The sequence below is a fragment of the Bombus vosnesenskii genome, unplaced genomic scaffold (genome assembly GCF_011952255.1).
Source record: "Bombus vosnesenskii isolate JDL3184/JDL3185 unplaced genomic scaffold, Bvos_JDL3184-5_v1.1 scf7180000013288, whole genome shotgun sequence".
Taxonomy (NCBI): Eukaryota; Metazoa; Arthropoda; class Insecta; order Hymenoptera; family Apidae; genus Bombus; species Bombus vosnesenskii.
Genome location: NW_022882941.1, coordinates 94,708 through 120,691, shown reverse-complemented (window position 1 = coordinate 120,691; position 25,984 = coordinate 94,708). Strand labels below are relative to the sequence as shown.

At 32.9% G+C, this 25,984-nt stretch overlaps 1 long non-coding RNA gene across 1 annotated transcript; it reads left to right on the top strand.

Annotated features, from left to right (window-relative positions):
- Positions 1-11,935: 11,935 nt before the first annotated feature.
- On the top strand, positions 11,936-25,573 carry LOC117232417. Its single transcript, XR_004493126.1, has 2 exons — positions 11,936-12,088; positions 24,851-25,573. It is a non-coding gene; the product is annotated as an uncharacterized LOC117232417 (long non-coding RNA).
- Positions 25,574-25,984: the final 411 nt, after the last annotated feature.

Genomic DNA, 25,984 nt, shown 5'->3' with positions numbered 1-25,984 from the left:
ATTCGTTAAGTTACACGTAATAGTTTAAAGCGATTAGATTTTACCGTATATTTAGAGAAGAGTGTATTAACTCCGAGTACAATTTATAAATGTTTAGGTTTTATATTCAATTCTAACAAATTAAATATAAAATGAGCGCTACCTAAGAAGCTCAAAGTACAAAAATTGGTAAAGTACGAAAAGTACAAAAGAAAGAAAGATGTAGCTCTAGAATTGGTCGATAATAATTATGATTGAAATATGAAATTGTCAAATGAATTGAATTCGGATGTGCAATGGTGGCGCCAAAATATCTCTAATGCATGTGGATCCCTGAAATCGGCAAAATTTTTACTGAAAATTTTTTCCGATTCCTGGGAATGAGAGATTTCATGTGTTTGGATTAACCCTTTGAGCGCTATGAACGCATATATGCGTTCTCACACAACCATTCAATTTAGGCTATGAACGGATATATGCGTTCTCACATAACCATTCAATTTAGGCTATGAACGGATATATGCGTTCTCACATAACCATTCAATTTATGCCAAAAGTGGCGTTAAAGTGACGTGATAAAAAAGACGTATGGATTAATATCCACCTCACATTCTGATGATTTCGTTGAAACAAAAAAAAAAATGAATTATCGAACTGACAAACCAAAGCGAAAACCAAAGTGTGTAGCAGACTACAATGCCTTGATGGGCGCCGTCGATAAAATCAATATGATTTTGAGTTCACTTCACTGCGTTCGGAAAAGCACAAAATGGTATAACAAATATTTTTTCCACCTCCTAGACCTCGCTATATATAATGCATATATTATTTACAAAAATGCTAATAATGAAACTGGAACATTTGAAAATTTTCATCTGCTTCTCATAAAAGATATTTTGCAAAGATCCCCACCACGCGGAGTAAAGGCTAAAGGAGAGGCATTTCCCTACATCCTGCATAACCGAAGAAAATAATAAACATTCTCCACGACAAAGATACGCTGTTTACACTAATCATAATCGCAGGACTGATTCGCGTTACGAATGCAAAAGATGTAACATTAGCTTATGTATTGAACCCTGCTTTGAGATTTACCATATAATACAAAATTATTAAATTTTCAATTTAAAAAATATAATTTAAAACTTTTATATTGTTCATGTTATTATTGCTTAATGAAATAAATGGTTATTAATGCTTTTGAGGTCACTGCATAATTTATTTTAGTTACAATCAATATATTTTGCAATGAAGATTCAGTCTGCTCAATTTGCGCTCTTTCGTAAAAAATACGCAGTCCACGGTATGCTTCTTTGTAAAGAATGGGCAGTCCACGGCGCACGCTCAACGTCGGACAACGCAGGGTTTAACGCTCAAAGGGTTAAAGAGGAACATGAATTAGCAATAAGTGTTGTCGAGTTAAAGGCAACCTATTTTGGATTACGTTGTTTCACCAAAGAGTCGAGAGATTGCGATACTTTACTACGATTTGATAATATAGTAGCCATCTCTTATGTTAGCGGAATGAGAGAAGTACGTTTCAGAATCTCAATAATCAATCGCGTTAAATTTCATAATCAAATCTTGACGCGAAGAGAGAAATATTTGGCTTTATGCCTCATATATAAAATCCAAAGAACATACAGAAGCTGATAGAGAATCTCGTAGACTAGAACCCGAGACAGAATAATCCTTACGCAATAAAGTCTTTAGAACTATCGTAAATTATCTCGGTACGCCCGAGATCGACCTATTTACTAGTCGTATAAACACAGAATGTGAGCGCTATGTCTCCTGGTTTAAACACCCCAATATTAGTACAATAGACGCACTCACGTTAAATTGGAGCAATTATTTCTTTTACGCGTTTCTTCCATTTTCTATAATTTCAAGAGTTCTTTGAAAGATTAAGAGCCATTGTGTGACAGGAATAATAGTAAACCTAGACTGGTCGTCGCAGGCGTCGTATCCATTGTACCGATCAATGCTTGTAAAAGAGCCGTTAGTTATTAGGCCAAATAGTAATTTATTAATTTCTCCTAATAGAGACCCTCATCCACTATGGCGGAAATTATCCCTGGTCTTGACGATGTTGTTCGCAAACCGTTTGGGGTATGGAGTACTCCCGAAGAATAACCAGAAATTACATCTTCTTTCGATTAAGCAGTACGATAGAGCCTTAATGGTGGAGCTTTTGCCAGAGAAATCTATAGATTGGGACGTTCTTGCGTGTCTGTCTCAGGAGTTTCGAAAAGGAACTAAATACTGTTCACTCACTAGTCTTTAGTCGACGATCTCTCGTTTACTAGAACCAAAAGTATAGGGCAGGATAACAACATAAGGAGATTTTTCAAAGGTGTAGCAGAGATAAGATTACATAATCCAAAATACAACGAAACATTGAATCCTAGAGTAGTCCTTGTCTTTTTATCTAATGAAGGTTCTAATGACTTTTTATTCTTCGAAAGGTTGACCTTCGAGACAATTACTTGCCTTGATCACTAGCCACAGCATTTAGACTTTAACATTAATGAGGCTCGAGAATAGTCGAATAAAACTCGATTAGTTCGAAATAAGAATACCTGATAGGATAAAGAATTCTGCATTAAATAGAAAACGATCTTTATTTATTGTAGCTCAATATAAGTAGAAGATAAATATTTACTCTATGTTAACATTCAACAAAGAACTTCTTTATCTCTTTTAAAAAATAACAAATTATGATTATTAACGCATAAAACAGTACGCTGAATCGATGGGTCAAACACGGCTTAGAGAATAGTTGTATTGATATAAACACACACACAACGCAACATATGCGTCAACTTCTGTTGCCAAGAAAGAAGGTGTTAATATCGATGTTATTCGTAGAGCAGCGGGATGGACGGAATGAAACTCGCCAAATTTTATGATTTATCGATTATGCATGACGTAAATGTGTTTGCAAATGCGATTTTGGAATCTTAATTCGTATAAGATAACTTTGGGATGATAAGTTAGAATGGTTTTCTCAGATATTTATTTTTAAATCTTTTCTTTGTGTAATTGCTATCTTTGTTTTAATATGTTTAGGTATAATAATAAATCTTCATTCTTCTCCTCTTGTAATAGTTGAATTTACACACTTTTCCTCGAATCTCTAGTTGCCGTTAGATGCTTTAAACATCTCCCAAATCATTTTGAGGAAGAGAATTACAATTATATAATTAGACGAACCTAAGTGAAACTCAATTATAATTGTTTCTCGTTTTTCAATCGAATACCCAAGCCCAAATAATAACGGCAACATTTTAAACTAGCGACAGCCGTGAACCGGTGGACGAATGGCAACGCTGAAAACACAAGCAGAGCGCGATTTTCGCTTTTTAATTTGCTTTAAACGTCTGGCAAATATTGCAGGCAAAGGGCATTACTAATTTATATTCTCGGAGGAGGCGCTACAATTATAATTGAACTCCAATTAAATAAGTTTCTTTAATTATTTAATTAATCATTTAGGACAGGGACGATCTCAATTTCAATGACCTTGAAATATGTCAACTTTTTCCTATACGTGTAACCACCTCCTGGTTTAGTTTCTAAGATATTTGCAAAAAACTATCGGTATCACTACAATGAATTATGATCATATGTGTGTGTATTTGTGACTCAGTCACGACCATAGTTAACACGTTTGTCGCTTACTTGGCCGCGTAACGATCTATAATCCATCGACGTAATCCATCAGCTATCAAACTCTATATCTTCGTATCATATTTTACGGATCTAAATAAACAACCTGGTTTACAACTGCATACGTGAGGCTGTAAGAAGTGTCTTGGAAAACTTTACTTCAATACTTCACATGCTGCCTAGACGTAAAAATTTAGTTCAACCGAATAACACCATGCGAATGAAGAAATATTTTTCTTAAAAATTCCTCGATAACTTATGTGTAGTTTGTATTGGAACGAATTAGGTCTTTACGAGAGAGCAACGAGTGCGGTGTTGAAGTAAAATTTTCAAAAACACTTCTTACTGCCACGCATACGCAATTATGAACGAGGTTTCCGGTGAAGCTGTTTATGTAGATTTGCGACAACATAACTTCGACGACAGAATAATTGCATTTTTCGATATAATAGCAGACATACGTCCAGTTATAGCGTTAATAATAACGAGTATTAAATTGAATCAACTACAACTTAAAATGAATTTCAATTTAATTGAAATCTAACCCAAACTCCAAAAAACTACATACCATTAAATATATAATATTAAAAATATTTTTGCGTGTATCTCGGAAACTAAGGCCGAACGGCGATAACATGGCAAGAAAAAGTTGTTCAGGGTGATTATCTTGACAACATGTTTCAAAGTCATGGAAATCGGCGAGGTCGCTCCTGTTGCACATAATTACCAAAAATGACATTATGCGACAACTTTAAATATCAAGATAAGGGGTTGTTTGCACCATTTGTAAGAAATGGAAGAGGAAAGAGGAAGAAATGGAAAAGGAAAAGTGTGGCAAGAATGGAATTTAGATTATTTAACGGGGAATCTAAACCATAGAATGTATAACGACAGGATAAGGAAGTAATGGAAAAGATGATCCCTGAGAATTCCAACTCTAAAATGTTTAAGATACTTATTGATAATATTATATTAGCAATAAAAATAAATGCATCGATGATTCTGTGCAAGAAATTCATGCGCATATAGGCAATTATATAGGGTATTCGGCTACAGGTGCCAGGAAATTTAGAAGGCTATTCTTGAAGCCGAAATAAGATGAAAATTAAGCATAAAAAATTGCGTTTTCGGCTTTGTTTTGTTATTGGCAATTAAAAATCGGTTAAAATACCCCTGCACGCGAACAAACTTCCTTACACGAACGAAAGGAGGTCAGCCTAAGCAGCGGGGCTAGACGGCGATACTCAATCCGAACGATACATAAGATAGAAGTCGTAGAGAAGAAGGCCGTGATATTTAAAGACGTAAACTGCGATTATCCCGTCTGCAAGTGTCCACAAAAAATGCAACAAATTATTGTACGATAGCTGTTCGAGATGTCCTCCGTTTCCTTGTAAATAGAGTCTGATGCTTCTCTTAAAATTTTGCTGTATTGTGTCTTCAGGTGCCCACTCAGGCCCGATAATTGCCTCCTCAACTCTCCAGCGAGATCTCGACTCTATGTAGAAGTGGTTCCACAAATGGCGCTCCAAAATAAATGAAAATAAATCCAGTCATATAACCTTCACGCTGTGAAAATAATCCTGCCCACAGGTGACCATAAATAATATTCCAATTCCAAACAAAGATTCATTGGAGATTCATTCAAAGATTACATCTTTGTTCTTCATTTTTCATAGAAATGTTATTTCCTTTTTTAAAAAATAAACTATAAACTGATAATTGTTAAATTGCTAAACATTTTATAATAATATTCACAAATTGCTTCCTGGAATATGCCCACTTATATAATGTTCATAGTCTCTTTGCAACCTCGAGATTTCGTTTCTTTTTAATAATAACCTTTCTGTAGAAATCACAACTTTTCAAACATAAAGGAGGTCATTTCTTATCTCAACATTTTGACATAAGTTTAGTACGAGACAGCATCGTTGTCTAGTCGTAAATTATCAATCGATATAGGACAGCCCACATTATGAACAGATAAACGTAGGAATTTATGCTAGACGATCTCTATTTCAATACATGGATATCGGTAATAAGGTAATCAAACAACCGAACAATATTCCAAATGTGGACAAATTAAGGCAAAATAAGTTCTGTAAAATTGTATAATCATAGCTTATCTCATTACAGTGCTCGTAAAGCTTCAAGAAGTTTCATATATTCATATTGAATATTCACAAAATATTCATAAAAATGTTATACAGTATTCGTTCTAAATAATTTCGTGCCTCATTTTACACGCTCCGCGTAAATTAATTTTGTTTATTCGATCGATTGTTGGTCAACAGACACTTAACAATATGTAGATATCAATCTCATGCAAATTATATTCTGTAATCGTTCAACGATTCAAAGATATATCGAAAAATACATATCTGTACAATCAATCACCCACGTACAACGTATAGTTCTGTAAACGCTGGAGATATTCGTAATATGTTTGGAGAAGGATATCGAATGAGAATATAATACCTAAGCTACGAATATTTTATTATCGAAGGACATAAGATAGGATTATCGACAGCGTAATTATATAATGGATTACTTTTTAAGAGCGAAAAACAGATAACAGATCATTTCGAAATATTGAGAGATAGCTTATTTTGTTCACACCAAGACTCAAGATTGAAAAGCTCGCGTTGAATAAGAAGTAGGCCAGCGTATTCCTCGATTGCATAAAACAGTTTTAATCATCTGCAAGTAGAAGAAAAAGGCAGTAATTAATTAATGAAGAAATTAAAAATTAGAAATAAAAAATTAGAAATTAGAAATTAGAAATATGAGCCATAGAATTGTAGCGGCACTCGGCAGCAAACCTTCCAACGGTTTCTGTCCCGTGGCTTGTGTAACATCAATCCGCATCAGAGACCATGTTATTAAATATAGGTTTGGGGTTGATATTTAATAGATTCACACAGATTGAGTTTTACTTTCTATATTTCACCATCTCGTACAAAACGTCTGAACACACCGGATACACTTAGATAATTAATACGTGGTCGACTCCTAGGACAAAACAGCGTCATTAAACGTCGTACCAACTTACCTTGTAGGAACTAGCGATCATACCAATTTAACGTTGCTCAACGGACCAGGCCACACACCGCGGGCAGGATGGTAGCCTGATGTCTACACATCCTTGACGCGTACCCTCAATAGTCTTAAGGATCCACCATGGATCTTGGCTTTTTTCATAGTTAAGGTCCTTCAGACTAAACAAGTATCTTTTATTTTAAGTGCCCCATTTACATTTATTGTTTACTACGTGTTGACACGGGAAAGTTAGTTTTTCTCACGTTCGGTGTCTTCCGTTAGCAACTTTCTCTCGAGGGCGGGTAAAGCCCTTCCTGGTACACCAGCCTTCTTATTATTCAATCGGACGCGGTGTCTACTGCCCTCACTTTCCTAACCAAAATTGCCATCAACAAATCCGATGGTCCCGTGTCCTTAGACACACCCACCCCTAGCTTTCCTCAGACACAGTATCGTCACTAAAACTTCACTTATTCTGTATCCTTAGAATAATCAACATATCTTTACCGGTTTCTACCCTTAGACAAGTCGCGTACTTGATCAGTGTATACTCAATTGTGAATATTAAGTGCAAAAAATAAAGTTTAATAAAAAAGAAAGTTAATAGTTGTGTTACGGCTCAGTTATCTTGTTTTTTTTTTTTTTTTTTTTATATATAACCCTCAATTTTACGTGACACTTGCTACACAAAGACCCTATCCTTCGGATAAGATGATTGCCAGATATCGAAACATTTTCGTAGCATATTTGCAACTAGCCTAAGGATCCGCTATAAATCATAGGATTTCTCCAGCTAAGATTCTTCAAACGAACAAATAGCCTTTGTCTTAGCATTCCCTAAATTTATTACCTACTACGGAAAGATACGGGAAATCTGGCTTTCCTCACGTATGATGCTTCTTTCGCTAGCAACTTTCTCTCAAGGGCGGTTAGCATTCTTCCTCAATCACCAACCCAGAGATTAACCAATTAACGGCAACGTCTATTTCCCTTACTTTCCTAACGAAAGCTTTCCTCGATCAATACGATGATCTCGTATCCTTAGACATACCCCATCATAGTTTTCCTCTGCAGCATCATCGTGACGGGAAGTCAGTTGGTAGTCGGTAGTTGGTAATTGATAGTTGACTAGAGTTTCTCGGCGCATCTTGAGCAATCATCATCCGAGCTTGCACCGCGCATTCAGCTGAATCGCTATCATAACGCATCATCAAGAAGTCGAACTTGTAACCGCTAAGTACGAACCGCTAAGTGTAATCGCGAGCTCCCCGTAAAGTGTACATCGAGAGTATTCTTAATAAATATACTGTTAATTATACACTAGTTTTACTACAGCACCTGTCACGACTTATCCACCTCAGAATTGAACACTTTGTGAGCTGCCAGATATAAAGTTGCTGATCCAAAGTAGAAAAATATCAGATTTGCCATACCCTTTTAGTTTGGATAGAAGAATGGAATGACAAACAGTGACCGGACAGGTAATTATGGTAAAATGACAAATTAGGGCTAGTTAGTGGCCTGCGAGCACCTGAAATTGCGGGTACTCGGGCTTCAGGTCGGATTATGTAATGATCGGTTCGATTTACAATTCGAGTCCCGACTTTCGATTCAGCGTTGGACACTCGATTTAGAATATAATCTTTCTATCATTTTGTACTTAAACTAACAGTTAATTACAATTATAAGATGAAGTAAACATACGTTTATTGACTAAAACATTTTTCACATTTTTAACAAATGTCCTAATCTTCTAAATTTTTGTCATCTGTTAAACACAGGTTTAAAAAAATTAAATATATAGGTACTTTTCAGGTTATATTGGTAGCAATTTATTATACCTTAACAACAGTTACATCTGTATAAATGGGTATACTTTTCATTCATCAGAAATGTTGAGAAATAGAAGAAATCGTGTAATAAGAGAACTTTTGTTGTTGAAGATTTCGTAATAATGCATATTTGGTTACAATTAATAATATAATAACATCAAAGTATATTTTTTTTAAAATATAGTATATTATATATTAAATATATTCATAAAATAAGTCAAAAGCATTTGTTTTATATTGCCTATATAAAAATGCGTGATAAAGTAGAATGTTGAAACCATAGTAGTGTTGTATACTATACTTAAGAACAAACTCAAAATGAAATATTTTCCAAAAATCTTCGCTCAAGGGACAGAAGAAATTAATGCGCTAGCATGAAATACATAAATATATATTTCTTTTACATAACTGAAAATGCAGATTTTTCAATACACATGTAATAACTTAAATTAGATGCTGTACATATATGGTATGTTAAAAACTATTAAAAAAGTTAAATTGTATCATATTTGCACGACGGAGAAAGTTTGTAACTTGTAATTTAGTCGGCAAATTATGGAAAACTATCAATTTAATTTGTTTATATCAAAAAATTTACCTTTTATATGTGAAATTCTCAGTCCTCTGCCATGTCATAACTATACATTTTTCTTTACAATCCGTGCTCATTGTCAGTAAATGAATTTGAAGTTATTTACTAATTTTCCTTTTTATATATACTTTACAGTAGTCCTATTTATCTTACCTTAATCGAGTTCACTTTATTGACAAAAAAACATTTACAATCTTTGTCACTACTTTTACATCTCGGTCCCCTATCTGTGAAATTATTTCTAAAAAAAAAAACGGGTACTAAGAAAGAAGTCACGTTGAAGTAAGTAAAAAATAATCGGGTGAATTTGGTGCATCTCTTACGTTTTGTAACAAGTGATCACTTTTGATTAGCTAAAATTGTAGAATCGCTGACAATCACCTGTTGCAGTCAATCAGCTTTTCAGTCCGCTGGTTCGTATTATATTCTAAATTTATCATCTTTGCTAAGTTTTATTTAATGTAACGTAAATATTGGCATTCAACTTTCTGTTTAATATCAGAACTGTATAATAATTCGCTTGAGAAATTTTAACATTTAATTCCCTGATCTCAGTCCTCTGTCGTGCAATGTGATAGGAACTGTGTGTTGATTGTATTTATATTACATAGATACTTATAGAATGTCTTTCATTGTTTAGGTGAAATTGTAATGTAGTCTCGAACGTTAGAAAATAAAGTCTACAATTTATTTATTTTAGTTCATAATAAAGGAAGCAAGATTGACAAGCTGATGAGCTTGTTTACATAAGGAATAAATATTCATTAGTTTTAAAAATTCAATGATTCTTGTATCTAAGTTTAATTGGCAATTGTCAAGATTGCTAGCTAGTTCAGTTATAATTAATAAGAATTGATTGTTGTTAAAATTTAATTATTTCTGTCTTTATTTTCAAGTTTCGGTAACAATTATCAAGAGTGGTTAGTTAATTCGTTTATAAACTAGATAATTACAAATTACTGTTGATGTTGGATGTTTAAATTTTGTAAATAATCCTTGAGCTATCTAAAACTAATATTAAATTATCTTGTTTGTTCAAGTAAAAAGTTTTAAATACACTGGTTATATGAGACTTTTGTTGAGATCTCAGTCCCCTGAGTACTTTCTCAGTCTCCTGCAGATGGTTTTTAAACGAATTCTGATAAAATGATATATAGTTACTTCTTCGTCTGGCCGCTTTTGTAGCATGTCCTCCGTCATGCCTGAAGCTTGTTACAATTCATAAATTAAATAAAAAGGTATGTGGAAAAATCACTGTTAAGTAATTCTCAATTTTGTAGAATAATCATAATTTGTGTACGAAGTTTTTCTGATATAAAATATTTCAGGTTTCTGTACTACATTTTATCGTTATTTTCTACGAATAGGGACAAAAAAGAAACATTATATGAACTCGATCTGTTCAAAATTGCATTAACAAATTATAACAACACTATAAAACATAAAAGAAAACATAATGACTTCAAAATTTATGTAGTAGTAAATTCAATTTTTCATCAATATCAACCTTTCATTGGTAGGAATGGGTGCTTGAAGTGAAGTATCTATAGTAAATAATTTCGTTAATCATTGATGAATTTCTCCTTTTACTATACAATGTATGCACTATCGTTTCTTCTATTTATTTCATATACGTGTGCTCTCATCGTACGATTCCATCGCATACCAGCGAAAGTAAGTAAAGATGTTTAAATATGTTTATAAATTTGTAGTCTATTAAAATGTTATGATGCGAATATGAAATAATGAATTGGTTCTCCGTTCGATACAGCATGGAAAACAAATTAGCAGTGTATACCTTGGTGTCGTTAATGAAAGTTTCTTGCTGATTTTTCTTCATTTCTTCATACTTATTTCTTCGCGTGTTAATATTTATTTATAAAATATTTTTCTTTAAAGTTTCATACAGTTAAACATTAAACGTCCAATAGCATAGTACTTGGTGATATCAGGCACAAAGAACCGATCCTTCTTGGCTTTTGCATTATTGAGGTCAACCTTCGCTAAACTACCGCTTTAAAACTTCGAACGAAACATCCGTCAGTTGCTTTTTCGTATTTTTGTCGTACTTTTTTTAACGGAACGTTTGTGTGCTTATATTTATATTGTATAACGTTAGTCTCGTACTTTTATCCGTAGAACATGCTAGCATCGTTTGGTGAGAAAAAACTGAGATATTGTGTAGGTATATATATTTATTATAATTCTTTAATTTACCAATAATCGACAAATTTTTAAACAATATTATTTTGAGACCGATTTATCGAGCATTTGGACGAATGTCGATTGGACAGTTCTGAATAAATCGTATATTTTGAATCGACTCTTCGAATCGATAACTTTTTCATAAGTATTAACAACATTAAAATTTTATTGACATTTCAATGTATCGGTAATACTTTTAAGCTAAATTTAATTAAAAATACAAAATCCATAGTGTATCCATATTGATGAGACTTGTTTTATGTTTGAAAACTCGTTTATGATTTAATAACGTGGTGGATATAGAAGGTATTACGAGTTTTCCTAACTTAGGATTATGTCTGTTACTAAAATTTGTTTAACATTTGTTCCGAGAGAAAAGTTATTTTTGTACAATAGGAACAATTCTTTGGAATAAATTTTTAGAGCAAAGTATTTATTTATTACCGTGCTTTTCCGTAAATTTATCGTGTAAATTCCGTAAATTTTATCTCATTGATACTTTGATAACTTACCGGTGGCCACTAATAATATTTCTATCCATAAGAAGGAAGGAAAGGAAAAATAAACACTTAAAAGTTCCTCTGTTCCCTCTAAATAGTCATTAATTGAATTTCAAATGCATCATGCGTCATGAGAAGTAAAGAAATGTATTTCGAGTGAAGTGCAACCGTAAGGAAAAAGAAATAGCAAGATTTCATTCATTGAATACGATGATTCAATGTTATAAACGGAGCGACGTGATTCGAATGGCACACGAACAGGTGAAAAGGTATTAATTTCCTTCAAACCAGATAATCGTTGGCTGTCCACGTTTCTCCAATACAATTCCGGCACGGCCCATTATAAATCGATCAATTACCTTGGTCGAGTCGTACTCGACGAATTCTCCGGATGCCGTAGGAGGTTTCTCGAGTGTGCCAGAACTCGCGTCTGTCATCGGCTAGTTCACGAACATGCCCGATTGACGCGTGTGTGTGGCGAATAGTGCGCCAGACGAGCGGCGCCACGAGGAATCCCCGCATACACCTGAACCAAGCCCAGACCGAGCGACCGCTTGCGTAATAGCACGTCGAACGACGGTCAACGCAGTCTGTACTATTTCTGTGGCGTTCCGCTTACGTTCCACTCCACTCGACTCCACTCGGCCTCCAACCTCCAACTAACCGCACGACTCAAACAGAACATCGGTGACGAAACACGCCGCACTCTTGCTATGGTCCCTTTCGTCTGCTTCATCAGTTTCTCGCGCCAGTTACGATTTCACCGAGGGCGTATGATGCCTAGTTCGAAATCTTATGCCTGGAGGGGTTGCAACGATGTTGTTCCGAATTGCCGAAGAGTCATAGTTTTCGAGATATTAACAAAAATATGTTGGTCTTACTACGTTGCTTTCTGTATATATTTATACACACATGTGTATATGTACCGCGTACACAGATGCAACCGACGCGATAGCCGCTCCGTTCGATGCTCGCCAGTCACTTTACACTGGCAATCAACTCATCTCTGCGTAACCGATCGCTTCACGAAGAATAATCCAAACCTAATCCAATACTATATGCTACAAATAGATCGTGGAGCGGCGAGCGAGCTATCGCGTCGATTGCGTCTCTGTACGTAGTCGTATATAGTATTAGTATATTTTTGTTAATATCTTGAATGCATCTTGAATCTATGATTTTGCGGCAATACAGAACACCACCGTTGTAATCTTTCAGGCATAAGCTTCCGATTAAGGTATCGTACGCCCTCCTACGCATTGTACCAACAATTACAGTCGTGGTCACGTTTGCTTCCACGAACTTACTTGCCTTTCATTCTCTCACTTTTCTCCTGTTGTTTTTACAGTATAAGTTATCACTCCTGTTGAGAATGATTGTACCACACTCATCGAGCGTTTTGAATTTTTGCGCCATCGATCACTGCGATCGACGATCGATGAATGACACGTGACTCAGCGGAAGCGTCGCCATATTCCTTTCTTACTTTCTTCCGGCTATACGGTCGGTCCTAGAGAGAAGATGGAATCGTTGTTTTATTAGGTGTATAAGGAAACTATTCAAACAATTTAAAATTGAAACAGCTCATTTAATGATATATAAATATAATAAGCTGTATACGTGACAGTCTGTATAATGATCTCTGATTGACCTTAAATCTGTTGCGTTTATTAATCAAAAATTAGCATTACTACCTCTAATCAAATATTAAATGTAGTCGTACGGATGCGAATAAATTCTGAAAATATCTGTGATAAAATTTTCTATAAAAAAAATTAATACTAGTAAAAATAGCCATAGCGATTTCACCACTTCTCACCCATAAAAACATTATAATCTTTCTGGAGATCGTAAGAATCCATGTTTTAATTTCTAGTATAGGTGACAGTCAATGATAGATAAATTTATGTCGAAATATATTCGTGCTTTGTAATAAGAAATTTATATTTTTTAGTTATCTAGATATGAAATGAATTAAAATACTAAAATATTTAGCGAAATGAACAAAAGATAATCCGAACATTATCTGTTAAAAGTTGTAACTTTTATTTATTTATTTTATTTATTGCAATAAAGTTTTTTTATGAAATATTAATTTAATTTCTGCCATTTAATAATTACTTCGAAAATATAATTGCTATTAATTTAAAAATTTTGTCATAATAAATAACACAGATGGTTGTAAAATTATAAGATCATTTTTAACCGAATTATTTCCTTTTCTAACAAGAATTGTTTTACGCCGCATATGAAATCTAGATAAATTTAATTTTTGTTGTATTTTTATGACAAGTCCGCTTAAGAATTAATATAAGGAATTCTTTGTAATCTCCATGATTCAACTATTAAGTAAAACAGAGAAATTTGACAAGCCTAGTCTTTGCAATACATCTCTCGCATGCAGTTAATTAAATTTCTGGCTCGGTTTAAGATGTCTAAAATTATGTCTGGCCCATTTACTATATTTCACTGTCAATTGCAAAACATTGAAAATCCCTGTATCGTAGATGATATGACTAACACAAGTAAATTAATGTAGTCTGTTTTGTGTATAGATATTCACATAACTTGATTGTATATTATATGATGCAATATCAATATACTAGTTTTATGTTACACAATTAAAATTTGATGACATATTGTAATGCGTCATTGTATACGTGATATAATACAATTTAGTTCGTGTCACAAATCAATTTTTAAAGTTAATGTACATCATTTTGGCTATTTACTGACGTAAATAAAGCAATTTTACAATCGTCTACACCCCATTTAGAACTCACTCAATGTAACTAAGAGGAAAGTTTTTGATAGATTGTGTACAAGGATTGAATTTGATGAAATTTACATGCAATATATTGTTTAAACTTTTTTGACAGATACAATATCGAAAATGATGCATTTGTATTGAATTTCATTTGATTGAATAAAAAGCAAATTATGTGAATAAGCTAGAATAAGTAATTATATAATTGGAAATGATACAAAAAGTAGTGATTATTTGGATCAAATTTTCAGTTCTCGCTTCAAACTTCAAGATCAATAAAATATATATCACAGTAAGTTTTAACAGGGATTGTAAATGGTACAGAGACTCGAAAGATTTAAAATGAAAATTTTTATTGACATGTTTGTGTTACTAATCAGTAGTGAATTAATATTCGACAAATTAATAAAAAACGACTGATCTTAAGAAAATATAAATTCAAACTATCATTTTTCCTTACAGTTTTAGTCCGTAAATTAACGTAATTAACTTGCAACTTAACTTACAATTAAATGTGTTTAATGCTCTTTGTTAATTATAGAGTCTAAGTCACTACTTGTTTTCTTACGCTTTAATTGCGCCTTGTCTACTGTTGATCATAATTTAATTATTGCTAGGAATTATTGAAAATATGCTTGCATGTGGCATTTCATCGTACACATTTATTGTATGTATTTTACTTGGGTATTTTCTACTTAGTATGCGTTACTTAAATGAAATTCTTTTTGTAAGATAAATTATGCAGCTTGTGCACAGAATAAGAATAACCATGAAAAAGCAGTCAGAATGATAAACTTAAGTGTTTCTAATTTAAATTTTGAAATATATTTTCTCGATATCAGTATTACAACTTTTTACACTAATTTTCAGGATTTTGGCATTTTGAGCGCATGCCAGTTGAATGGCGCCAAGGCGAATTCTTACGTATACATAAATACTACTTGACCTCTTGCATAACTAGGCACATAACAAATGTCTCTGTCAGGCAATTTGATAGCATTTTCTTGGCGCATTTTAAATGGACCTTGATGATGAGTTCATGCAAAATTGAAAATTGTTAACGATCTATTTGGATCGATAAAATATAATAAAAGTATCCAGTTAAAGAATCAATGACCTCAGTTTCACTTTAAATTGCGAAATAGATTTATTCGGTTATTAATTAGATGTCATCATTTAAAGTTTTAAGTTGTTTAAATTGCATTGTATTAAAAAGTGAACGCAGTAAATAAGTAAGCCTACGATAAATAGAGAAATAAATAATTCATGAATTCATCAGAATTTTTTAGACAATAGTATGAAAGAGAAAGGAAAACCTGCGAGAGATATAATTCAAGATTAAGTACGTATGTGTACAGTAACTACTAAAAGTATTCCTGCATACCCTTATTTTTCAGCGAAGCATTTTTTAGCCGATCATATATTTCATTTTCATAATCTGAATTTTTTGTAGTCATATGAAAGTACTACTAAATGATATGAAATTTAATACACTTAAATCTATTTAATTAGTATATAAACGCTATAATACAAATAATGGAATTATCTTCTGTAACAACTCTATGTATTATATATGTTACGCTATTTGCTAAATTTAGCGACTCCATCGTTAGGATACGTTTAAGTATTTCATAGGTCTACGAGTAGGTTATCCTTCCTCTTTTCATAATCTGCTTGCTTGTTAATCATGTATGAGTTATAACTACACATTCGCAATATGTTCCGTTTACACTGTTGTGTACATAATGTACAAGTTATAAAGATAATCCTGCAGCTGGTCATCAAACAGTTACTATTATCGTTTTGAATTAAGCGGTATTATTTCAAATATCTTCGATTATTACATAATATACATGGTGATTGGTAACTGGTGGAACAAGCGGAAAAGGGGTGATTCTACGCGAAAAAAGAAGCCGAAAATAGAATAAAAATTCTTTTTTTAATTTTTTCTTTTTTTTTTAATTTTTTCCATCGAGACAACGATCTACAGTAAGATCCGTTGTAGCGTACCGCACGCGTACCGAGTCAAAATTCAAAGTCGATTTTCTCGAAAACAAAGCCTCAAACGAAAAATTTTTATTCGATATTTTCGACTTTTTTTTTCGCGTAGAATCATGCCCTTTCCGCTTGTACCACCAGTTACCAACCACCCTGTATATGTATCAGATTCCAATCAGTATCTAGTCTGTCAGTAATTAATGTACCTAAAGAGTTAATAGTACATTCAGAATGTAATAAATTCAGTTATTCGTATACATATGTCAATCCTATGTTTATTATTTTCTATTTCCTACGTTTTATCGAACAAAAAACTGCTGCATTGTTATTTCGTATTTTTCTTATAATTTTGTATTCATGCGTGTAAACATTTGTTCAGCATTATTCTGCAACCTGATGTTAACATTAATCTATTATTACTAGTGTTAGTATTATAATACTAATATATTGCTAGTATATTTATAATTATGTTAATAGTATTGCTTCAATTATAATCTTTTATACTATGTAATTAAATACTAATAATATCGAAATTATATAACACTGAAATTAAGCATTATTTAATAAAATATTAGAAAAATGATTTTTTACATGTTATATCATCTTTTATCATGTGATGTTGCGTGCAAATAACTATATGTTATGCGAAAACATGTGCGAAAACATGTGTCAATCCGTAAATGTTCTCCACGGAAAATGCGCCATATACATCTTGTTACATGCGTATCTATTGCACGTTGCCTGGTGGCATCGACTGTCTGCGGGCAATACATGTAAACTATCTACAGACAAATGTCTGTCAGTGTGGACTAATATTTAATTTATTTGAATAAGTAAGTTTAAGGTTATTCTTCGGATTATATCATTATCTAGCCACAAACTGAAATAATTTTTTATTTCATTTGATATTCTGTACACGAATAAATGTTTGCTCGAAAAATATCTCAAACAATTTCTAATGCTGCCGTATCAATCGTCATTTATGTCTTTATAGTGTTTCACGTGCGCAAGATCCGACATGTATCATTCGAAATAATTCAAATTAAGGTAAGTTTGAGAATGGTGTTACGTTACGAAATAATTTAACAAAATATTGTTTATATTTCAAATATATGTTTCCTATGTTATCCTTAAAGTAAAGTAGTAAAATAATTGAAATGAATCATTGTTTCAAACTATTGTTCTCTATCTGTATTTGTAATAAAATTTATTCAAGTCTGTTGTATGATAAAGCAAATGGTAATTATTTACTTAGAATAGGGGACATTTTGCCAATTTTGATGAGCTTAAAGTGTGCTATCAAGGTCAACGTATCGAATAATATTTCTCTATACCCATAGCTTTCGAGATATATGTAAAAGTACTTTTATTACTATATATCGTATTCCAATATTTGGAACAGGTATGAATTATCTTGAGTTTGCGTCAGATCCAAAATAGGTTTGATTTACGTTATCAATCTGACCATCAAACCTTACACAAATCACCTCTAATTTGTGTAAAACTAGCTAACGGTAAATCATAGGATGAATTTTACAACGCAAACACTCGGTCACATACTCAGAATATTGCAAAAGTGTGTAACAAGATACAATAGCAAATATTTCTCGTTATGAAATTTGCATTTGTCGTTATGCTGGATACATAAGAAAGTTGATATATCGGTGCCATATAATGGCATTTTACGATTTGATGCCAGAAATATTTCCAACTTCTGACTCGAACCAAACGCAATAATGTACAGGATACGGCCGAGTCATATGTACAAGCGAGAAGAAGGTGCTTGCTTAAAAATTAAAAAGAAGATTGAAAAAATAAAAAGAAAATATAGAATACAATTTTTTCGTCCGCGGCTTAGTTTTCCGGAAAATCGACTTTCGCAATTTGTTTTCTATACGTGAATTTGGCTAGTTACCGACTAGGTAGGAGTGAATAGTCAGAAGCAGATTATTCTACGTGCGAAAATAACTGAAAAATGTGGAATAAGGTTATGATAAATCTTCAAATTTATTTTTCTCGAAAACAAAGCGACTTATGAAAAAATGTTATTTTACATTTTCGACTTATGTTCAAGAATACCTGATAAATTTTCAAATTCGATTTTCTCGAAAACTAATAAGTAATTTACATCTTCTTATTTTTTTCTCATAAGGAATCACTTTGTGCCTGTTTGTTTATTTTGTTCGGCCGCATTTCATATAAGAAAGTTTAAAGTGAAATTACTTTTTTCTTTATTACCGAACCCAAATCTCAAATTATTAAATAACGTTACAAGGTATTAAAGTAAAAAAAGTATTAAAAATATGTTCGTGTGTAACTCGAGAATTAAGATCGAGCGACGGTTACATGCATAGAGAAAAATTACTCAATACATATACTGTTGTTGACAATATATTCTAAACTCAGTAATATTGGTGAGGTGTTCAGTATTCTAAATAATTATCCAAGTTTCACCTTTTTAACGTGATTGGTAACACTGTATGGTATTAAAATATCAAATACAGACTTTGTCAATTACAAATAAACGGAGCGACACGCGATAGTGTAATACAGGTGAAAAATATCAGAAAAGTTTCGAAGAAAGTTATCTCGTGGATTGGAGGCGCGTAATACGGCACACTTCCATCACGTTGCTAATGAGCATTTATGTGGATTCAGAGTCTCGTGGGATTCGGGAGATCCTTGCGCTGCCGTGTAATATAAGGATGAATAAATAACTGTCGAGTGCAGTTGGGTTTTCGAAGCGAAACGCGTGGGCACGCCTCTCCGCCTTCGTGACAACGCTCACGCGTGCATGCCTCACTACGAGCGAAAGTCTTGTGTAAGAGAATTCACGGTGAAGTCGCGGTTACGACTTCCATGACAATTTCTTCACGCGTGACCACAGCATTTTGACACAGCCATTGACATCCGATTCGTTGCATGCATGAGCCTTACCTCTTAGACTTTCGTTAAAGTTACGTAAAAGAGCTAACAAAGTCACGTCTATGAATTCTTTCCGTGGAAAGAACATCAAGTGTGAGTGATCACTTTAAAATCTGGAGTGCTTGTTCCTCAAAAAGTGTACCTAGAATCATAATTAATGAGACAAAATTGTATTAATAGTAGACCTTTAGCAAATTTTATATTGATTAAATTAAATAATTAAGTAACTACGTGATTCTTGGAACACTTCAAAAGATGAAGTGCGCAAATATGTAGGATAGCGTAAAAACATTAGATTATTATTATCATAAATGATAATTATTATACATAAATCATAATCATGTAACGCTGTTATTATTGCATTGTAATCATTGTTATAATATTTAAATTACATTAAGCACTTTTATCGTACTGAAAATGGTAAACAAAATAATACCATTAAATTTTTTGCTCATCTATTAGTAATAATTATATATTAGTATTATAAGTAATACTATTTTTTTGTTTATCTTACATAGACATTTACTTGCTCTGACTAACTTGAGTGCATATTTCACACTCTTTCTCTTTTCCCTCCTTTCTATTTCATTTTCTTGTTTTCTCCCTACTTCGACGCACAGCTCTCAAGTACAGTATTTGATAAAAGCAATTCTTACAAAAAAGAGGAGATATGTTAATAATTTTTTAAAGAACTTGTGACACAATTAACGTGGAACACGAAGAGAAAAACCCGAAAGATTGTTTCTATTGTTAAAATAAAAGCACCATTATAGTTAAATTATAATTAAAGTCACGCTATTTTTATTTCTTGAACAATAGTTTAACATGAATGTAAATTATTTACGTACATGAGGATGAAAGATTTTATTTTGTTACGTAATCGAGTAATTTTGAAACGTTTTTAGAACAAACATCGTTAGTCGCTGCAAACTTCTGTTCGATTAAAAGAACAGTGCGATACTAGCAGAGTAGATCAAATGACAAAAATATCTTTACAGTTGTTTTTATTGAAACGCTTTATTAACATACCTCAAGACTACATTACATAATGCGATTTACTATATTCTAATTGTCATTTATTTTATAAATATTGTCTCATAACGATAAAACGATCTTATTCTGCGATATGCTAAGTAATAAATCTATTTAGCAATTAATGAGACGTTTTCCTTGAAAGTGGTGTAAGTCCATGACCATTTGTTTCGAGATATTGAAGCGTTTGCGTTGCCATTGATTGAAAAATCCTGATAAGATTTATTTGGTTTGTTCGCGTCTCTATATGTTTAAATAGATATAAATTCATTATACAGTTATATAGTTATTAACTAGAGTATTAAATAGTTACTATTGTATAGTTATTAATTCATTATATAGTTATTAACTAGAGCAATATCTTTCTTCAGGGTCAGGAATGTACTTGCACCATTTTCAAGATTATAAATTGTACAATTTGTTTTTCATTATTGGTGCCTTGACTGTTTGGACAGATTACAGGAAATGGACTTTCACCACTTTCAAAATAAATGATCCATTTAATCGGTACATTTACAATGTAAATAACATTTAAGTAGAATAACATCCTACGCGTGAAAGAGAAATGACAAAATTAATATTAATTTTTGATAAAATACAAATTACTGTTAACGTGCTGATGATTAAAACAACGACTCACAAAAAAATACAACTTACTAAATATAGTTTTATTTAGAATTATTTGAGAATATTTAAATAATTGGTTATTGGATATTTATAATAAATTTGAAATATTTGTGTTAAGTGTTATAATCAGAAAACATTACTGTTACTTTATAAGAGTTAATACTTTTAATTAAGAAACTTTTGATTACGAATAACCATTATCAATGACGGAATTCTAATTCTGATTATCAGTAACCTTTATCGACGACCCGAATTTTATTTTGATTGCCGATAACCGTTATCGACGACAAAAATATTTTCTGCCTACATTCGACTGTTGTCCCTTCTTATTAACGTTACTGGCGGTTAATACATATTCACTGACAATATAAAGAATAAATTACAAAACTTATAAATATCTTATTAATCAACAAGAAGAAGCAGCATGAAAATACATGAAACAAAGTGTAGGATAAAAGATATTATAATACGATATTTTTATTAACATTTCTATTAATATACTAATTATCAGTAATGTTAATAACAATAAACACTGATCGAAAGTGGCCAGAAAAATTTTTTCGCGTCGATATCAGTTAACGGTAACCAGAATAAGATTCGGCCCATCGGTAGTGGTTATTGGTACCCAAAAAAAAATTAGTAACGGTTAGCAGTAGTCAAAAAAATTTGAATCCTTGATAACGGTTATTCGTGTTGAGAATAATAAAAAATTAACATTTTTTAATTATTTCATTTTTTCAGAAATTTCTCTGATACTTATTAATAATCGGCTTCCATTTAAGTAAAAATGAAGTTTTAGTCATTGACTTTCTTCAAAAAAATGTTTAAAACAACTGTTATTTTGAATTTCTGGTTATAACACGAACCTCGGAGAATGCTATTATGCTATTTTATGCCACGATCAAGAACAATCGTTACATTCAAGAAATAGAATTTTAGAGCTTCGCTCATCTATGTGCCAGCACTCAGATACTGTCATAAAACGCGGAGCTTCCATACGACGACCAACCTAACGGCTCCCGCGTGAGATCACGCATTCTCTGAAATATTTCACAGGGGTTGTCCACACGATCACTTCGGCGTACATCCTATTCTACTTCCAAGAACACAATACGCTGAAAGCGCAACGAAAGTGAGGACACGAAATCTTCTCTTTTAGGTATTTAACCTTTTCATTCCTAATGCCGACTATAATCGATATCCATACGAGGATCTGCGGATACAAATATCGACTATAGTTAGCATCCACATAATAAGCCTATTAGCGCTGTCCAAAGTCGACGCTCAGTAATTGGTATCAATTGCGTGGCGGCTATAATAACCGTGTTGATACTGCGTTTGATAATCAATGAGACGGTTGATACGCAGTTATTTTAAGCAACGATGAACTAGTTTTCATAAAAATTACTTAAATATCGCTGTTTAAGCTAGAGACGATAACCTTTTTACGTGTTTAGAAGAAACTTTCTTATCTGATCTGTATCGTACAAACTAGATAGTCCGCAGATCAAAAAATTTTCCCGAATGTTTTATTATAAAGGAGGAAGAATGACCATTTTTCGACCTCCTTGCGAACGAAAAATTCCTGCACGATTAACCCTTCCGCTACGGCGGTTCGGTCCGCAATTGAACTGCACCCCACGCCGGAAGTGTACACATTACACGTGGACAGTCTATCTCGAAAGAATAGGGACTTTTCTTTAAAACAATGTACTCATCATTTCTACATAAAAGATATAAACTTATTTAATGGGTATAAAGGATCTGAGTAACGATTGAAAATAGTGAAAGGATAATATACAGGGTGGTTGGTAACTGGTGGTACAAGCGGAAAGGGGGTGATTCTACGCGAAAAAGAAGTCGAAAATATAAAATAAAAATTTTTCGTTTGAGGCCTTGTTTTCGAGAAAATCGACTTTGAATTTTCGCTGAAAATAAAAAAAAAAAATTTTATTCTATATTTTCGACTTCTTTTTTCGCGTAGAATCACCTCTTTTCCGCTTGTACCGCCAGTTACCAATCACCCTGCATATTGATTAATAATTTAATATTTAAATTTTGAAACATGGAAACACGCACAACCCAACATCACATTCTTGATATTGATAACGAGATTCTCGATCGTTTTTCGCACACACCTTCGTAATCTATTTTTTCCTGTAGCTTCGTAAAGTGGAGGAAAATGTCTTCCGTTGAATCTTGATGAGTGATTATTTTTAGGTGTAATAGAATGACGACTTCTTTCTTTCTGATATTTCTTTAAAATTCGGTCGGTCCTGTTTACAGCACCCATCAATTTATTATAGTCGTGTACACAAGATAGTTCCTGTAAAATTTCGTGTGTACTACAGTGTTTTGGTACATCCACAAATTTCTCTGTATGTATTGTTGAAATCATGAAAACCTCTTTTTTATCGTGCATTTTATGGCTAACATATTTGCACACGTACGAAAGCGCGCTGCTCCTTTCTGTAATTTTTGCCACACGCATTTGTCGGATTTTTATGTAATATGCCAAATAATGCGGGGTTCGTGTACCAATTGTCGACGTAAAGGGTGTGGCCTCTACCTAAATGTGGTTCTAGGAGAGACATTATACTTCCTGATTTACCACAGTCTTTATGTTCGGGCTCTATAGTAGAATGCCCCCGTATAAATAATAAAGTCTTAAATGTAATCCGCACTTGCAGTCACAAAGAACAAACAATTTTATCGCATTGTATGTGGATGCCGAATATATCCGGCGTTAGGAGCGTCTCTCAAGGGACCACAGATGTTACTAGGATTTATCCGAAATGCGATGAGGAAGTTGAAAAGAACGAGTGCAAGGATGAAAAATCGGACAGTGGCCAAGTTTACGCATGCGTTACGCTTAATTTTCATCTTTTCCAAATTCCGATCCAGCTACAGAATAATCATTCATTGTAGACATAATAATTCTTCAGAAATTCTGCTGAAAAATCAATTGAAATTTGAAATCGAGCAAATTTGAAGCACCTCTGGATCGTTGTTACGTAAAAATAATAGCCAACGACGATCTTTCGATACTTTGCATGTGGTCGATTCCAAATTTCAGCTGATTTACCAGCAGAATTTCTAAGGAATTATTTCGTGGATGAATGAGCATGCGAAGAAGATGATTAAGCGAGATTAATTTTTGTTGAAAAATTGTGTTTGCTTTTTCCGCCAGTGACCGGCGGTCGCACCCTCATAAGGCCCAGCTGTGAGCCTTCTCGCATACTTCTCACGTGCAATTCGTTTTGTACTCGCCATGCGTTGTATTACATATATTATGCTTTAGTTGAAAAATTTTTCTTTACACTTTTTAGTACGATTATAAGCTATAATTCGATAAGTAATAAACACACTGCTGATTTTCACGTATTTATAGGAAATTTGAACGTGGAAAATTGCATAGAACGCTCATAAGATAAAATAAAATATATGAATTATCCAAAGTAAAGCGCTTTTTATAACATTTGGTAGGCAAAGCATGTTTTTCTACCTTTTTACCTATATTCCGGAAAGTATGAATTTGCATAAAAATCTGCAGTCTAGCAATGTGTTAAATTACTGCGCACTCCTTTCAAATATTTTATTGCATACCTATTAGTCTGTAGTTGAAGAAGAACCTCCTGGTTGGACTAAGTCGTTCAGGGCTATTTCTGCCTTCTGTCAACAGTATATATATACAGCTGGTCGACAACGAGTGGGATGGAGTAATGAAAGAGCAGCTAAAAAGGGAAAGAGAGACTGGAATCTCGAGGTAGCTTGTTGTTCGAGAGCGAGGAGTACGACTCTTGTTCGATGATTTAAGAATCAACTTGGCCCCTCCTCGACCCCAATCTCCACGGAATCCCCGGTTTCTGACCTTACCTCCAACTTCAAAAAAGAAGAGGAAATTCAATCCGTGCAAGATCTTTCTCAAGTTCTTTCGATACTATGCAACGTTCGTCTCAGCTTCATATTGACATTTCGAGACTGCATTTAATGCTAAACCTTTGTCATTTGCTGGTTACGTTCGTGTTAACTAGTAAATTATTTACAATTGATGTACATGCTGTGTTTAACAATATTCCAAGGATTATCGTTTATTATTTCTCCATAAATTGTAGCCGCATAACGTATAAGTAAAAGTAAGACAAAATTATTAATGTTATAAAATTTTAGGTCAACGATTAATGTTGTTGGTTTAAAACACTTAATGATTAGGTAGAAAGAAGGAAATTTCCATAAAACTACCACATATACTTTTGATAAAATTTTATAATTATTCCATGATAATGACATGTTTGTGTACGATACCACTTTGGGAAAACCAGCAAAGAAACATGTGCTTTGGTTATAATAAAAAAAGGTAACATTTATTTAAAAAAACGTAATTCAATAAAATAATATAAAACAATGTTGTGCGTCTATTATTTCCTTATAAAATGAAAGAAACTTTTCACACACTTTTCAGATAAATAAAATCAAAGTTACCAATAATTTATTCGCTCTGTCTAAATTTTTATATATTATAATATATATTTATAATATAAATTAAAAATTTTGACAAAAGCAAATATACGCTTTTAGTTATTCTAAAAGAAACAAATCCGAAGTCTGTCAGTTTGACAGACTTGGTAGTTTTAACATTAAAAGGAAGTCTTTGTCTTATTTTTAGCTGTAAATTATGCCACAATTTACGTGGATTTTCTATACTATTTAAGTATTATACATATATACCTGTAATTTAATGTTGAATATTAATTAAATCTCATATTTAGATGTATATCGTTATAAATAAGTTATAAGAGTGAAATACTCGCAACTT